Source organism: Podarcis cretensis, assembly GCF_951804945.1.
Source record: "Podarcis cretensis genome assembly, chromosome: 4".
NCBI classification, from domain to species: Eukaryota; Metazoa; Chordata; class Lepidosauria; order Squamata; family Lacertidae; genus Podarcis; species Podarcis cretensis.
Window position 1 is genome coordinate 85,541,599 of NC_137173.1, and position 9,761 is coordinate 85,551,359.

Consider the following 9,761-nt stretch of genomic DNA (forward strand, 5'->3'; position numbering starts at 1 on the left):
TCCAACTGGGATCTGTAAAGCTGGCCAGGAAAACTAGTACGAACCTACTTGCTACAGATTTGCATGGAGGTGGAGGAACCATTAAGATAGAAGTGAAGTAAGAGCTGCAATAGAGCAAGTCTTCTTGCTCTTCTCTTACGGCATAAGAACCAGCACAGCATTAGAGTGCCAAACAAGGGCCTGAAAGAGCAGGGTTCAAATCCCCACTCAGACATGAAGTTCACAGTGTCACCCTGAGCCAGTCATTGTCTCTCAGTAACCTACCTCACAGGGATGTTATGGATCAAGGAGCACCACCTGGGAGGAAAGGGTGACATAAATGTAATGATTGATTGATTGATTGATTGATTGATAGATAAATAGATAAATAGATAAATAAATAAAACATGGAGCCCTCATGGGAAGCACTGGGTGCTTCATAGAGGCAGACACGTTCTCAGGGTTGGCTCCACACTCTAAGCAGCGAATAGACATCAACATCACTTCCTATGGAAAATACGTCTTTTAGTTGACATAGCTGTATCTTGGGAAGATGCATGAAGGAATGACTGACCCACAGCAATTGCTTCTGCCATGTAAGTATGAAGTAGAAAACAGATTGCAGAGAGGTCTAACTAGAGTCAACAGGCCAAGCTGCCCCAGAATCCTCTGCAGTGAACAGGGAATGTATAGCTGGTCAGCAGACGTTTGCAGACCATTCAGAGGACAGCATGAAAGAAGGTTTCCTGGTAGTGAGAAGTAATGAAAGTGGTAAGGGCAAAAAAGTAGGAAGGATATAAGAATTATGAAAGGGGTACTGGAGAGTGCGAAGAGTACACCTCAAAGTGTAACTATAATATACTTATGTGCCAATTGTATCAAAACCACAAATAAATTATATTGATTCTTATGACTACTATATCAGGGCTGTAGGTTAGGAATAACTAAAAACCAAAAAAAGCAAGGAAATGTAAAGTTGACCAATTCCTGATTCAATGGCCAGCACTGTATTTGCTTGCTGGGAAAAGGGTGTGGGAAGGAGGGAGAGAGAGTAAATATGTGAACAATTATGGGTGATATAGCATCTGATATTATTATTACTGTTTTTATACTTCTAAAACATATTTTCATAGCCCAGTTATCATAATAAAGCCTTATAAAATGACATATTTTCAAATTCAAAACAATAAAAACATTTAATATTTCAACAGCTTAAAACTGTTTTTGCAATATTCAGTAGACAAATTCCAGTTAATTTTGAAAATATTACTCAAAGCATTTAGCTATATGTAATTATTGCTTTACTTTACCAGAAATTGTGCTGGGAGGCAAATATAAACCCACCTCTCTGCTCTGGGGGTTGGTTTGTTTTGTGTTTTTTAAGTATGAAAGTTGAATCAGAATTATGGGAGTCTGCAATTCTAAAAATAAAAGGAATATACAACATGAATAAAGTTGCTTACCAGCATTGAATGAGGTACTCCATCTATATTCACATCACTTGACAGGAAATCCCATCCATAGCCGTGAGACTAATTATTTTGGAACCTAAGGGAAATGTAGCCTAAATAAGAGAGTGATCTGCAGTTAAGGATCAGTGAGCCAGCTAATGGTCGGTTAGTCAGGAGAGAACAACTCTAGAATGTTAATAAAACGTGTCTCAAACCCAGTACCTTAGGGACCAGACTGAAACACTGTGTGAGATGAATGAAAGGAAAGGTACCTGTTATAGGTGGCAGAATTATGATGCAGGCATATTAAGAAGCCTGATGATGAAAGCATACCAATAAAAGCTAAATTCTCCATAGGTGACTATACTTTTAACACCAAATTTGCAGGCACATTAGCCAAGTCAAACTCAGAATCATTCGCTACCTCCCCTTCCCTCTTTCCCTCAATGAAAATTCTCTTGTAAGACCACCCCCCCCCCCATCACAAGTGCATCAGTGCTAAGCATAGTTAATACTATTCAAGTTCCCATCTTCCCAGGGTTTGTATACGCACTTCATACATTGGCTTGAAATTCTGGCTATAAGGGTTTCACTGATTAGTAGTGACCATGGTCGCTATTATAATGCCAAGCTTAACCATGTCTCTGTGTGTATTCCTCCTGGTAGTTAAATGTAAACAACTACCACGCAGATAGCTACCTCTAGCCCTGCAAAATGAAGTTATTTGTTGAGCATCCACATCTCATAGGCCTCAACGTTTTGCCAGGGGACAAGCAACTGAAAAGGTTAGCCTTTTGAAAGCTGGGCACAACAATAATACCCAATGACAAAAGTAAGAATAAAAATACAACATGGCAGGACAAAAGCATCATACATACATGCATCTCCCCCAATCCCTTTAATTTCAACCTGTATGAAACACATTTTCCTATAATTCCTTCTGACATTTACCTACTCTAAATAATATGGGACTTTTAAGCTAATAGCAACATGGGTGTAGCTGAGGGGCATGTGCCCCCCCAAATCAAGTAAATAAATAGAAATACTTAACTAACTGACCAATTGTATCACAGATATATTGGTTCTGCCCCCCCCCAACATAAAGCTTGCCCCCCCTAAAATAAATCCTGACTACACCCATGAATAGCAATTAATGTCTGCAGTTTCCTCAAAGATGCTCCATCTGTATTCTATCAGATGGAGCATTAAGGAAATGTTATATGGGCCACAAACCAATCCCCAACTTATCCAAGTAGGGTTGGGAAAGACTTCTATCAGAACCCTGGGCAGTCACTGCCAGTTAATGATAACAGCATTGGGATGGATGAAACAATGGTCTGATTTGGTACTGTATAGCTTTCTGATCTCATATAGCTACAGTGCCCTCTCTTCTCTGAGTCTTAAATGGCACTGCTCTTCTTATTGTCGTAAGACTTGCATAACCATAGGAACCATTTCCCCACTTCTCATTTCCCCACTTCTGTAAAACCTACAAGCATAAACCATCCTAGAATCATAAATGCACAAAAGGAGTCTTCTTTGTTCAACTGTTGGCATAAAAGATGTCTGTCTGCCCTTCCTGTCATTGCTTGTAAGTGTTTGCCATTTTTTTATTTTACCTAGTGCTTCAGTAATTGCAAACATAAGGGTTACAGCTTTTGACTGGCAGATTAATCAGCCACAGTGGTACCTCAGGTTAGGAACTTAATTCGTTCTGGAGGTCTGTTCTTAACCTAAAACTGTTCTTAACCTGAGGTACCACTTTAGCTAATAGGGCCTCCCACTGCCGCCGCCCCGCCACCCTGCAATTTCTGTTCTCATCCTGAAGCAAAGTTCTTAACCCGAGGTACTATTTCTGGGTTAGCAGAGTCTGTAACCTGAAGCGTCTGCAACCTGAAGTGTCTGTAACCCGAGGTACCACTGTACAACTGTAGTTGATTAATCAATTATAATTAATCAGTTGCATTGTTAGATGCCCCTCCCCTTAGCTGCGTAGGCCCATGGCTCAATTTATAGCTTGATTAATTAGTAAAAATCACATTAATTGTGTAATATTATTTAATTAATTATAAGCTCTTGTTAATAATAACGCTCCAGCAAATGTATCTGAACTTGTGCCATCCCCTGTCTAGTGCACCTCTGGGAACATACCCTTTCAAATCGCACTCAAACTCCAAGCATCTTGTATAGCAGGATGTTGCCATTTTCCAGCTCAAACCAAATAAACCTGCTTCCCTCTGTGGTGCCACTTGAGTTTTATGTTCTTACAGGCATATATAGCTACTTGTCTAAATTAGTATTCTCGCCGTTTTAGAGAACTGGCACTCTAGCAAAAGGTTACGGCTCTGAAATATAGGGATGGAACTAAGGCGTCCTTCTTTCATTTTCCTATTCCAACCATAGCTGACTCTTGTCTAAACAGTCTCAAGTTCACATTGGAGCACTCTTGTCTCTGTCCACTCAGCCACAGATGCTCTTTAAACTGGGTCATGACCTGACTCCTTCCTGACCTCCATTGTACTACAGGGGAAAACAGACCTCCAATGTAGTTCACTGGTCCTGAGTCAAAGATGTTAAGGCATACACTGGACTGCCTCCACCCCTTCCCTATCAAGGAAGAGTGGGGCACCAATCAACTGGTATTGATTGGCCTCCCTAGCCCCCAGCTATGCATCTCTTTTCATAGGTGCATTGCTAATTGCACATATACTCTTAATAGCACCATAGAGAATGTCTGCTGTATACTCCTAGACCTGATTGGGGGGGGGGGGATTGCACTATTGTCTGCAATGCAGACTTGCAATTCAACTCCCAAATGCCTCCCCTTCACAATGCTCCAGGAGTTCCACAAGTTACAATTAAATCAAAGTTATATTCTTTATGACAGAAATATTACACTAACAGGGTGTGATGTTCTGCTGTCTCGGTTCATGCATTTCAAATTTTATAGGATTTTTACAAAGCCACATGGCATCTCTGAAGTATTCCAATCTCTTACTCAGCTTTAAAAAATTAAAAACTAATCAAGCTAGTCAAATCCCTCTGCAGGATACTAAAGCAGCATTATGAATCTGCCAAAGGAAAAAAATATACTTACTCTAGCATATACGTTTTCAAATCTCACTCAGATTATAGTATGTGTATAAATAAAAAGACCAAACCAAAAATATCCTGTTTGTTCTTTCTCAAATTTCAGGTCAATTTTATACCATGTTTTCTTCATTCACACACAACAACCCATTAATATGTTTCCCACTTCTGTAAGTACCAGAACAAAATGCTCTATAAGTGAACTGAAACTTTAAAAAGACTGCTGGAGATTTGCAAACATCAGTGTCGCTGATCTATATTTGTGAAGAACTGAAAAATATTAAACACTAATGAATAGAAATATTTTCTAGTGGGTGCAGGTGGTCAAAGTTCATCAGGTAAGCATGTTTTACATTGCATTGCACACCAGATGGTAGTTAGCCTTATCGATTTTCATGTCTGCTGGTACACAATCTGGTGGAAAAAAACAAATGTATTGCAACAGGTAAGAAATATGAGACAGCAGCCTCCTGCTATGGTCCTCACACTTCCCTTAAACTTCTTGTGTTACAGAGGATGAGAGATTACTATTATCATTTTTTCAGAAAAACAAGGGCTCTGGCGATTGATGACATCTTTCACCAACATCTGTGGAACTGTGGTGGTTCTGAAATAAAAGGCATACTGTACAATGAAGTGAGCTCTAGTCCACAAAACCTTATGTTGTAATAAAATTGGTTAGTCTACATTGGTACCACAAGATTCTTCTTTGTTTTTGGTGCATCAGATTAACACAGCTACCTCTCTGAAAAATGCTGTGTTATGGTGATTATCTGTGGCATAAAGGTGTTTCCTAGAAAACTGGGTTTTGGTCCATTTAAAAATCACACAGTTAGAGAAAAGGGAGGTCCTTCTGCCCAGAGCTTGTGATCAGAAGTACCTTTTCAGATGATGGTATGGTTGTGGAAGGGAAATTCTCAGCAAGGTTTTTTAAAAACCTGTTTGGAGGTATACTTGGGGCTCCTTGGAGCTAAAAGGTGATATAAAAATAAACAGCAATATTCAATATTAAGTATAAAACAAAAAAACAATGATGTTAAGAACAAAACAGTAGGGCAAGGAATGCAAATGAATCCTTTACACTCTGATATTCCTTGCCATTTTTCAAGGGTAATTTCAGCAGTGGGACTTCAAGCAGCCCCTGTTAGTTAAGTATCTGTAGCATTCTGCTTGCAATATAGGCAGCAGTCTAGACATTAATATTCAGCTTATACCACAAGCCTGCTTTATTCTCTCTGAAAGTTTGACCTTATGGCCATCAGGCTTTTTATCCTTTAGTGTGTAGCCAAGCAGGCTGTTCCAACCAGGTGAAAGAGCTGCTAGAAACTTAATAGATCTCTATTCCCCAATCTGCTCCAGAAATGATGTTCCAAAGAAGTGAAAGAAATGACCCTGGAGAATGTAGAAACACAGCGTTCTGGGATGCCTACAGGCAGAATCAATAAGGGTCAGCCAAGACATATGTCCATACACTCTTGAATAACATTAGGAAAGGGAATCAGAAACCAATGTGCTGTGCTCTGCCTTATAAGTTTAAACAGAGCAAATACCTTATTAAATATTTGTGCCGTATAATGAAAATGGGGGGAGTGAGGTTTGCTCCATAAAAACCCAGAGTGTGTTTTTCCCATCCATCCACCTCAAAACTGCAATCTTGCACTCCAGGTAATGCCGGGATCGAGGGCAACCATAACTGAATCTATTTTGAAGAGTGTTAAAAGCTGTTGCAAGTGGAATGACTGCTCTGTACCTTATGCAGAGTAGAAATGAATGAGTTTCAAAAGTTTTACTGCAAAACTATCTTAGGCTAGTTACAAAATAAAACATTGCAAAAATGCAAAGTAATACATTGCAATTTAACAAACTAGCAATGTGGCCCAGTCTTCTTTTTAGTCCTTATTACAGTCCAAAAACTCTCCTCTCTCTGGTCTCAGAGAGAGAGATCCTATCCAAGCATCTTGCTTGCTCAGGATCACTAAGCTGAGCTTCTACTGCTGCTGGCTGTAAGGACTAACTAAAACGCTGAGTTCTCAAGTTTCACCTTCCTGCTGTGAGAGATCCCTTGGGTTTCCCCTGCAATCATTGATTAGCCTAAAGACTGAAACAGAAACACCAAGCCTTTTATTGCCGCAATTACTAAAGACAAACCTCTCTTGCCTAATTCAAACCTCTCTGCATAGCATTTTAACTTAAATGCGTAATTTATTTTATGCATATTAAACATATCTCTAAGAGAGGGGATGTTCTTTAGCACAGGATCTCCCAAGTCAAATGGCTGAAGTAGGGATGTACTATTTAATTAACAAAGCAAAGAGAAAAGCAGGGGGCAGCCTTACCATTAGACATACAGCAGAAGCTCTAGGGCAGGAAAAGCCAACATGATGCCCTCCATATTTTGCTGGACTACAACCATTATCCATGATCATTGGACATGCTGGCTGCGACTGATGGGAGTTGGAGTCCAGCAACATCTGGAGGATACCACCATGGCTAACTTTGCTGTACAGCAAGAGCTGTATAGGCGCCTGGCTGTTCCACTACATTGCAATAAAGATACTTTCAATGCTTGTTGTGCACCTCCTACACCAGCCTGCTGCTCTCAGGGCACTATCCCATCACCAAATTCAACTGCCAGTCCAGTCAGTTTCTGTACTTTGGTAGAGCTGTGGGAGGGGAGAACACCATCTTGTACTTTGTCTCAAGCAGCAAAATGTCATGGGTTGGCCCTGGACAGAAGGCAAAGATTTCAGTATGTTGGCCAATGCAAAGGCTTCATACTGCCAGCCAAACACAGGGACTGATGTTATGCACCCCCATTCTTTTCTAAAGAAGGATTTGAGCCATGAGCAAGCACAGCAGGCCATCTCCATAAGGATGTAAGAAGATCCTGTTGGCCTATCTAGTCCAGCATCCTGTTCTCATGGTAGCCAACCAGATGCCTATGTGTAACCCAAATGCAATGTGTGAAGCTGTGCGAAAGGGTGAAGTGGATCACTGCTATCACTTCCATAACCACTGATCCACAAGTGAGCATACGTTCTATAGAACTATACTTACATAGTTACTTAAATTAATATAAATGATTACATTATATTTTAAAAGTAAAAACAGAGCTATTGGAATTTTGCTGTTGCTTAACTAGATTATGGGTGTTCATTTTGTATTATGGGTGTCCATTTTGTTTGCCCTGCTCCAAAGCAGACAGATTTTTTTAGGGATGGCTGGGAGTGTCACATCAGGATTGAACTTTATGTGTCACCAAGCACCCTCAATTATATATGAGCAGCATGAGAATTTTTGCTGTGTCAATTGTTACTGTAGATACAACTGGAAAGCATTACATTTCTCTGACAGCACTGAGGATACAGAATTCAATAAATAGTGACATCTTTGCTGTTTCAGAATGGACTGAATTTATTTCCAGATTTTAGATACAGTAATGTGCTTCAGATGTTCCAGCCACTTCACAAACATTAACAAACTAATGCCGTGTAAGATAGGCTATATTATAGGTAGAGGTAGAATCCAAGAGGCAATGGTTTGACTAAAAAGGTTGCAATCCCAGAATTACCCACATGGGACAAAGCCCCACTGAATTCAAGGATTTCCTTCTTCTGAATAAGTATGTACAGAAACCAGGGACTTCTTAAAACACTCTTAGCCTGCAAGCTATACCAGTTTCCTATGTATTATTTTCAGTCCACACATCAGACCATTGCTTTTGTTAAAACCATTACATGTTTTTATAGTTATACACTGGAGAGGGCAGCTACATCATCATCATCATCATCATCATCATCATCATTATTATTATTATTATTTCATTTATCTACATCTACAATTATTTAACCATAATTTTAACATTTTCAACTTCGACTCCCTTCCCCCTCTTTCTGCAGTTCTGTACATTTCTTTTTGTCCTTTCCTGCATACTCCAAATTGTCTTAACTTATTCTTTTAATAAAATTTTCTTGGTCTATATACATTCACTACTTTAATAACTGCAGGATAGACAGTCATTATAATATACAGTCGCCATACTCTAATCAAATGGATGCTTCTTCACCTTTTCCAGGGCAAAGAAAAGTATAAACCAAATAACCTAACTAGATACTAAGGAAGAATTCATCCTGATAGACGTGGCAGCAGGTCAAGACCTTCACCCCCTCTGGCCAGTATTCACTCCACCTCAGACAAAGGGGGTTCTTTACCTATAATTCTGTGCAATACCACGCTAGTTCTCATTCTCTATGGGCACTAGAAAAATACCACACAACTCTCATAGCCTTTTCCCTGCTCTGTGTTTAATTGCCTCTTCACAGAAACAGCAAAGGCCTCACCCACCTCATAACTTCCATGAGGCAGCAAGGCCTGTAGTATCCCCTTTGCCTTTCCTCCCTGCATCCCTGCCCAGCTGCTTCTGGCTGAGATGCTCTTACCATTGCCAGGACAACTTTGGGGTTTGCTGGGCTGTAGAAGCCGAAGAGGCTCAGCAGTGGCTGGTCTTGTGGCTTTCCCCCGACCTTTGGCTGCTTTGTCAGGACAGCGATCCTTTATCACCCACAGTTATTGCAGATTTGGAGACCCATTGACTCTTCAGCTCAGTTGCCTTGCCAGGGATATATTTCAGGGCCTCACAGTGTGTAGGAAATCCACAGTGAACATGACTGATAAGATAACGCTTCTGCAGTTCTGGTTTCTAAAGCCTTCCCCCTCCCTTTATCTGAGAGACACAGATTGCACTGTCATCATTGAAGGGGTACAGTAAAGGCTACAATCATCAGGACCCACAGGAAAGGAGGCCTGTGGAAAACCCCATTAAAACGTTTTTAACAACTTCCCCACCAACAGCATCAATCAGAGGCGAGGCCAGTCCCCAAAACAGATTCAATCGCCATCTCCGTGGCACAGCTGGGCAACAGACTTCACACCGCTTCACTCCAGAAACTGGATTTATCAAATAGTCTAGGCACCGGCCTATGGGCCTTTTAGGGGCCCCACAACAACAGATTAAAATAATATTGATTTGATTTTGAAAGAAAATTACAAAAACTTATTAGGAGATAACTTGTGAGCCTCCCCCCACTCCCCAAGATTTAAACTGTCATGGGGCTTCCACAAGGTTGAATTCGGCACTGCTGACTGTCACATATATCTACACCCATTGTTCCCAACTTGGGGCACATGCCTCACAGAAGACATTTTGATTTTTAAGGGGGGCAATTTGGAAGCTTGTTTAGA

The 9,761-nt window shown here is 40.5% G+C and overlaps 1 long non-coding RNA gene across 1 annotated transcript; it reads right to left on the bottom strand.

Annotated features, from left to right (window-relative positions):
- Positions 1–470: 470 nt before the first annotated feature.
- Positions 471–9,266, bottom strand: LOC307214447. The gene is made up of 4 exons (XR_013838101.1): positions 8,960–9,266; positions 7,150–7,246; positions 1,443–1,543; positions 471–725 (listed from the first exon to the last, which is right to left on the bottom strand). It is a non-coding gene; the product is annotated as an uncharacterized lncRNA (long non-coding RNA).
- Between the last annotated feature and the right edge of the window lie 495 nt (positions 9,267–9,761).